The following is a 7,724-nucleotide window of genomic DNA, read 5'->3' as shown; positions in this document are numbered from 1 at the left end:
ACTTCACCAAAGCACGCACAATTACTGGGGCAGTTATCTTCCTGAGAGGTATAGCTTCAGGAAAACGTGTAGCGGTACACATAATAGTCAGGAGAAACTGATTACCTGATTTAGATTTTGGCAACGGACCGACACAATCAACCAAAACACGTTCAAATGGTTCTCCCATAACAGGCACAGGACAGAGCGGGGCTGGAGGAATCTTCTGATTAGGTTTACCTACACACTGACATGTATGGCAAGTGCGACAGTACTCCGCAACATCCTTCTTAAGAGAAGGCCAGAAAAAACACTTCAGAACACGGCTATATGTCTTAGTGACACCTAAGTGACCAGACCAAGGACTATCATGTGCAAGACGCAGCACATGCTTTCTGTAGGCAGTAGGCATTACTATTTGGTAAGCTGTGTGCAGCTCAGGATTTCTTACAGCTTTCCAACATCTCATAAGTAAGCCACCATCCAAGTAATAAGTTACCCGTTTATCAGACACTTCAGACAACTCAGATACCCAAGAGTAATACTTGTGTAAAGTATGGTCTGCCTTCTGTGCTTTTACAAGTTGTGCCCGACTAATTCCACAATCAGACAATTCCGACTCGTCCAACTTAACTGGAGCTACATCTCCAGAGACAACTTTGTGCTCAGACACGAGAGAACTCACATTCTCTGGACCAGGGACTAAAAACGTATCAGACAAATCCACTACATCACGCAACTTACGTGATTGAGCACGAGTGACGACACAAGCAGGGAACACAACAGAAACCTCATCATCCACAAGTGATTCAAGAGTAGGGGTATCTAAAACTTCTAAAATGGGAAATACCTTCCCACCAGCCACATCATTGCCTAAAATCAGATCCACACCATCTACAGGTAAAGCATCACATACTGCCAGTTTAAACTCACCAGACAAAAGGTCTGAGGACAGATCAACTATGTGTAGAGGAGCTTTAATGTATCCTGACCCTACACCCTTACATACAGCATATGCACCACAGAATGACTGAGCTGAAAAAGGTAAACAACTGGATAAGATGAGAGACTGTGCCGCCCCAGTATCCCTTAATATACTGACTGAAGCTGCAGCACCACCATGCCCCAAACTGACATTTCCTCTTGACATAAAAGGCTTAAAAGAAGAATCAACACATTGCATAGGGCAATCAGACATGTCAGTACATACACAATCCACAAAACCAACACTTTTAGCTGAACCACCAGCTTGCGGCTTATTCGGTCTCTCCAACTTTCTTTTCAGCGCTAAACAGTCACCAGCTATATGGCCAACTTTGTGACAGTAATAACATTCACGGGCACTAAAGGAACGTGGTGGGGAACCACCACCTTGAGAATTCTTTACACTACTTCCCGAAGTACTCTCTATCTTAACTACAGGAGACCTAAAGGTTTGCCTGTGCGTGAGTACAAACTCATCAGCCTGCACGGCTGCTTGGGACACATTAACAGCAGAGCGTTCATTCAAATAAGTCACAACACGTTCTGGCAAACAGTTCTTGAACTCTTCTAAAAGAATAAGTTCACGGAGCGACTCAAAATCATTCACCTTATTTGCGCTACACCACTTATCAAAAAGAACTCCTTTCTCCCTCACAAACTCAACATGAGTTTGAACTGACTGCTTTCTTAGATTCCTAAACCGCTGACGGTATGCTTCTGGCACTAACTCATAAGCGCGTAAAATAGCAGACTTAACAACATCATATTGCAAGCTATCCTGAAGTGATAAAGCAGAACACACTTCCTGTGCCTTACCTACTAGCTTACATTGCAAAAGAACAGGCCAGATATCCTTTGGCCATGCCAAAGTTGTTGCTAATCTCTCAAACACGCTAAAATAGGTGTCCACTTCAGCTTCTCTAAACACAGGCACCAAAGAGATATATTTAGACACGTCACAGGAGGAAGTGTGAGGCACAACCGGGACAACTACTGGCGACTCAGACCCACCACTAGATGGCACTGCGACAGGTGGAACAGGAGTGGCAGAAGACATCCACTTAGGTTGAACTGAGGTGATCTCCAACGCCTTCAGCTCTAACTCTCGCAGACGTATTATCCGCTCAGACTCCAACTCAAGTTTACGCACCGCTAGCTCAAACTCAAACTTGCGCACCTCAGCACGCTCCTTAGCATCAAACTCAAGTCTGGCTAGGCGTAACTTAAAAGGCTCCTCAGCCAAAGACTGAGGAGACTCTGTATAACCAGGTGAGACAGGATCAAAGTGAGGTAAAACATTTCTTACCTCAGTCTCCACAACTGGCACCACCACTGTCGTCTCCGGCCCATCCGAACTATCCACCAGCTCCGCCGGTGAGGTACTCTCCTCAGGAACAGCACTCTCCACAAGTGGGGAAGGAACACCACACGTAGTATCTACCACTGGTTGCACACTCAACACACCAACTGCAACTAAATGATCAAAAACCAAGTTATATATGTCCTTCTTTAACATAGCCCGTGTTGTGGGAAGCTTAAAGTGGTCAGCTATTAAAATCAGGTCATCCTTCTTACAACATTGTAGTGCTTCACAACTAGGTGACTCAAAAAAACATTGCAGATCAAACGAAGCCATTTTTACAAGTAATGAGCGACAATTAGCCAAATTCTAAACACTAGCAACTACTACCAACCAAAATTGTTTCCACAACCACCATCATCACATGCTCAACACCCACTAGTGGGGTAGGCGGGACCAGTAATTATCCCGGACGAGCCCCCAATTGTTATGCTCCTCCCCTTTTGTCTAGGGGTGAGGAGGAGTAACAAAATGGCATGTGGTAGTGGAGGAAGTGGAAAGACAACAATTGGTGGTAAAACAAAAAATGTTTATTACAGAAATCAAAGGGGTACAAAAAATATATAGATAGAAATAAATAAACTGAAGCTAAAGAGAATAAATTAAATTAAATGTACTTTTAACAAAACTAGAAAGTGCATTTAAGAGAAAATAAATCAACAGAAACTGTAGTCTAAAGGTGGACTAAGGACGGTGCCAACGAAAAGAAAATAATAAAACAAAACTAAACTGCCTAACCAAAAACTAAACTAACCAAAATACAAAAGTAGCACCCGCCCCTAACCTAGTGTATCTAAACAAATATGCTCCTGCGTGTGTGTGTATGTAGGGCGCCCATCTTACCTGTCCACACAGTAGACAAACAGAAGTGAGGTGGAGTAATTAATGTGCTCAAACAATGTGAGTTGTTACCAAAGTTTAGAATTAAGAGCTAGAGTGTAGATTTAAGTATACATTGGATCAGAATCAATAAACTCAGCACAATTGGACTAGAGTGCAACAAAGGATCTACACAGGATCAGAATGAACAAACTCACAGCACAACTGTTCAACAGGACTACCTCAACATTAACTGGGCAGCAAACACACTCACTCAGATGCACACACTCTTAAATCGCTCTCACTCTCACAACCAGCGTTTGTATCTGCCGCCTCGGACGCGCTCACACCGCTCCATGCTGCTGCGTGCCATGCGGCTCCCCTCAGGCTCCTCTTACACTGTAAGGCCCGCCTCTTCCTGTCTCAGCGCAGAGTGTGATTGGCAGCTGCAGCCAAGCTGGAGGAGGATCTTCATTGGTGCTCAGCCAATCACGTTTCTCCATTAACGTAACCTACACAGAGAGAGAGAGAGAGAGAGAGAGAGAGCGCGAGAGAGCCAGAGACACGGGGGAACAAAAAGAAAACCAAAACACACGTGCACTCGTTGCACGTAACAGATCCCCTAGGCTAATGACTTTTCTAAGAGGTTATTGGAGCCAGGAGTCAGTCAACCTGGAGTCCAAGCAATGTGATGAAATTGGATGTGTTGGTAAAAGCTGCCCTGCCCTATAAAAAAACACATCAGTTTTGAGTTTGTTGTTCTTGAGCAGCAACTTCTTTATGTGAATCATGCCTTGCACAAAAAAGCTCTCAGAAGACCTACGTTCAAGAATTGTTGACTTGCATGAAGCTGAAAAGGGTTACAAAAGTATCTTTAAAGGTCTTGACCTGTTCCGATGTTTCTGTAATTCACTGAATTATTTCACTGAATTAGTGGTCTCTAAGGAAAGACAGGATTTTGGCTCTTGCGGATGAATATTCATACGTTCAAACATATCGTCTCTGATTGCCTAAAAGCATTTCAGCAGAGAAAGCGATCTGCCTCTGACCCACAGTCAAATTTGCAGCAGTAAAACTGAAAAAATGTTTCAGAGATACAGCCTTAGTTAAAGATACAGCACTGAGTGCTAGATAAAGTTAACCCTTAAACTTCACTTAAGGTGTTGCTTGGCTGAGGGGCAGAGCCAATCCCTAACCAACCACATTAACTCATGAGTAGAAGAAGACATGGTGCTTTTTCAGAACTACACGTTTTACTGAGCATTATGTTTACTAACTACTGCAGACAACAAAGGGTAAGGGACAGTTTCATGTGCCGCATGCATATACAACTCAGAGAGATCTATAGTATTTTACAAACAACAAGAAAAAGTGGATTTTAGCAGAAGGAGACTTTTTAAGACACAAACTGAAATACACGACGGAGCTCTAAGGAGCAGCTGGCTCCCAGATCACACTAAACCATACCTAGGAAGCTCGGGCTGGTTCTAATATCCAGTACTTTGATTTTATTTTGATTGTACTGAGATTTAGATTCCATTTGATATGTGTCTGGTAATGTTGTAGTTACACATTAATAATACCAACAACAGTGTAACTACAGGTGATATATTACTTGATACTTTAGTTACAGTTCCTATTAGAGCTTTTGTATATACATTTATATTAGGGGTGTCACAATTTCGATATTTCATCGAAATCGATCGTAATTATGTCATGGTCTCGAGCCTCGAAGTCAAAAAGAGGATCGGCGATCCCTCCCTCTAAGCTACGCAAGCTACGCAAATGCCGCAGCACTGTAGCCGAAGCCGCGGTCACTGTGACTGCTGAAAGAGCAGCCCTTTCTCCAGAGAATGTGGACATTTTCATCTTCTTAAAGAAAAACTTGACAATATAAAAATAACAGTCGTTTTGTCTAGCCTCAAATATGTTAATAGTTTTGGTACCTTAAGGAGCATCTTTCTCTCAGATAAAGTTAATAACTTTAAAAACTTGTCACAGTCATGTTTAACTGATATAGTAGGATAGAGTTCAGTTTGTTAAGGCTCTTATTGTTCTATTATTTTGTACATGACTGTTCCTGTATTTTTTTATTATTTATTTTGTTGTGTTGCACATTGCTGTTTTAATAGTGCACACTGCTGCTACCAAAAAAGCCACTAGATGGCATTACATATATATCTTTTTATTATTTATCATTTAAATTTGACCATTAGTGTGGTGTATTACAGATCACTTGTATCACTTTGCATCACTTATATCAAGTCCACCTTTTGAGATAAGATATTGTAAATTTGATAAATCAAGCCAATGACTGACCATAGACTAATATAAAACTGGCATAGGCCTCTCTGCTGTAAAAAAGAAAAAAGAAAAGAGGATTTAGAGAATCGTGACACCCCTAATTTATATCAACCCCAGTTTTGATACAAACATGTAAAAGGATAATGGTATTTTTTATATATTATTTTTGTTTTATATAATTTCATCCTTCTTTTCTCCCCAATTTAGCTATATGATTATCCCACCCACACCGCTGCTCAGCTGCACTTTACCTATCACTTAGTGTTGCCCCAACACCAGGAGGGTGAAGACTAGCACATGCCTTCTCTGATAGATGTGAAGTCATCCACCAGCTCTTTTCCAGCTGCTGCTGATGTAGCATTACAGATTATCATCACTGTTGTTGTACAGATTGTAAATAGTATGTAGCTTCATAGAGGTGCTTAATATAAAGTGGAACCGAATTTTAACTGCAGGGTTGCAAGTGCAGTAAAATGTAGAATATAAATATCCTAATATTCTGGCATCTAAACATTCAGATTTTCATGACTTACAATTTTCTAATTTGCTATATTAATCAATTGAATCCATTTTGTTTTAAACAAATATCTTTTATATAAGCATCTGGTTTGTCCAAGCAGCATAATAATAAATGTGCATGTAAATGCACTCACTATGATTTTGGTGTAATTGTGCATCCCAGGTATTCCCCAGTCTTATGGGCATTAGCTTTTCTGTAACACTTCAAAACACTTTTTAATTACTCTGAGCAAGGCCAGTTCAATAACAAGTGTTGGCTTTAATTCCAAACCTTCTGAGTCTTTAAACACCTTCAGGATGAGTGAAGATAAGGTTGCAAGAAAAAGTATGTGAACCCTTTGGGAATACTTGGATTTCTGCATTAATTGGTTATTAAGCCACAACAATAGACAAACACAGTCTTAAACTAATCCCACAAAACATGTATATGTTTGCATGGTTTTATTGATGCATTGCATGGTTGCATACTTTTTCTTGCAACTGTATATAGCCACGGTTATAAGACTAGCATCCAAATGTTGGGGTGGACCTATAGCTGCAATGGCCTCCCCCAAAGGAACTGTGCCAGGGAAGCTGCTCATTCCAGGCCAGGAGTTTGACCTGGCACCACTGTTGTAGATTCCGACACGTCCATCCCAAGGACCGCATGTGCATTTAATTCAAGCTCTGTGTAAAACATTGCAGCTCTACCAATTTAGTATAAAGCATAGCTGGTTTTGGTGTCCCACCAGGCACGGGAACTTCAAAGAAGTCAGCAATTCACAATAAATCAACAATATGGCACTGCTGAAATACTGACCACAAAAAATAAGCCAAAGTGATTTACTTTAAAGCAGTAGCATTAACCTCAGGAATAGGAACAGCTAAAATAAAAAACAAAACCCAAACTTAAGTTAAAGTATAACTAACTTAACAAAAAATAAACAAAAATACATTTACCTTTCCTTTCTCCCTAACCCCTAACAAAAACGCTTTATTTTAAGTAAATATGTTAACAGTAACATATAAACAACAAACAGCACATAATTAACAGTCTTTCACTGAAGCAGTCTAATAAATACATTTTTTTCACTTTATTTGGAAGTGCCCATATTAAGATTTGAAGATGTTAACATGAGAAATGACTGATTATGTAACATTTCCAGTACAGCCCATGAAACGTCCACAACAAGCTGACACAGTAGCTAGCAATAAGCTATATGCTAGCTGCCAGCACAATTAACAAAGAAAACAAGAAAATCCCAACAGAGAAACAATATTTATCCCCAAATAAAAAATAGAAAGGAAATAAATGCAAATAAAAACACAAAAAAAATAAAAAATTAACTAACCAGTGGGGACCACAGGAAAAACCCAAAATAATTAATTAAACAAATCAATAAACCTAATTAGGCAGATTGTACAATAGCTATTTGTTTGCTGTTTTAGTGGATGTCATTAATTAGGTATATGAACTGGACGTCCCACTCCCCCTTCTTGCAGGCTGCATTCAATACTAGTTGCCGCTGGGCCAACAGTTTGCTCCTCGAGGGCTGGATCAGGCCTGCGGGCCACCTATTGGGGAACCCTGAGCTACAGGGACGATAGAAGAAAATGAGCAGCGCGACAGTTCTAACAAAATAATTAAAATGTATATACAAATTCAGCCTAGGTGCATACAGTAGCAAAGCAGCAGAGCTACCACAAAAATTAATCCCCAACAGGCCTTAACCCTTACAGATCTACACTGGATTAAGGTTATAATTACTGTATACTTACA

Source organism: Astyanax mexicanus, chromosome 19, assembly GCF_023375975.1.
Source record: "Astyanax mexicanus isolate ESR-SI-001 chromosome 19, AstMex3_surface, whole genome shotgun sequence".
In the NCBI taxonomy this organism is placed as follows: Eukaryota; Metazoa; Chordata; class Actinopteri; order Characiformes; family Acestrorhamphidae; genus Astyanax; species Astyanax mexicanus.
The sequence above is the reverse complement of the archived record's forward strand: the minus strand, read 5'-3'. Positions refer to the sequence as shown.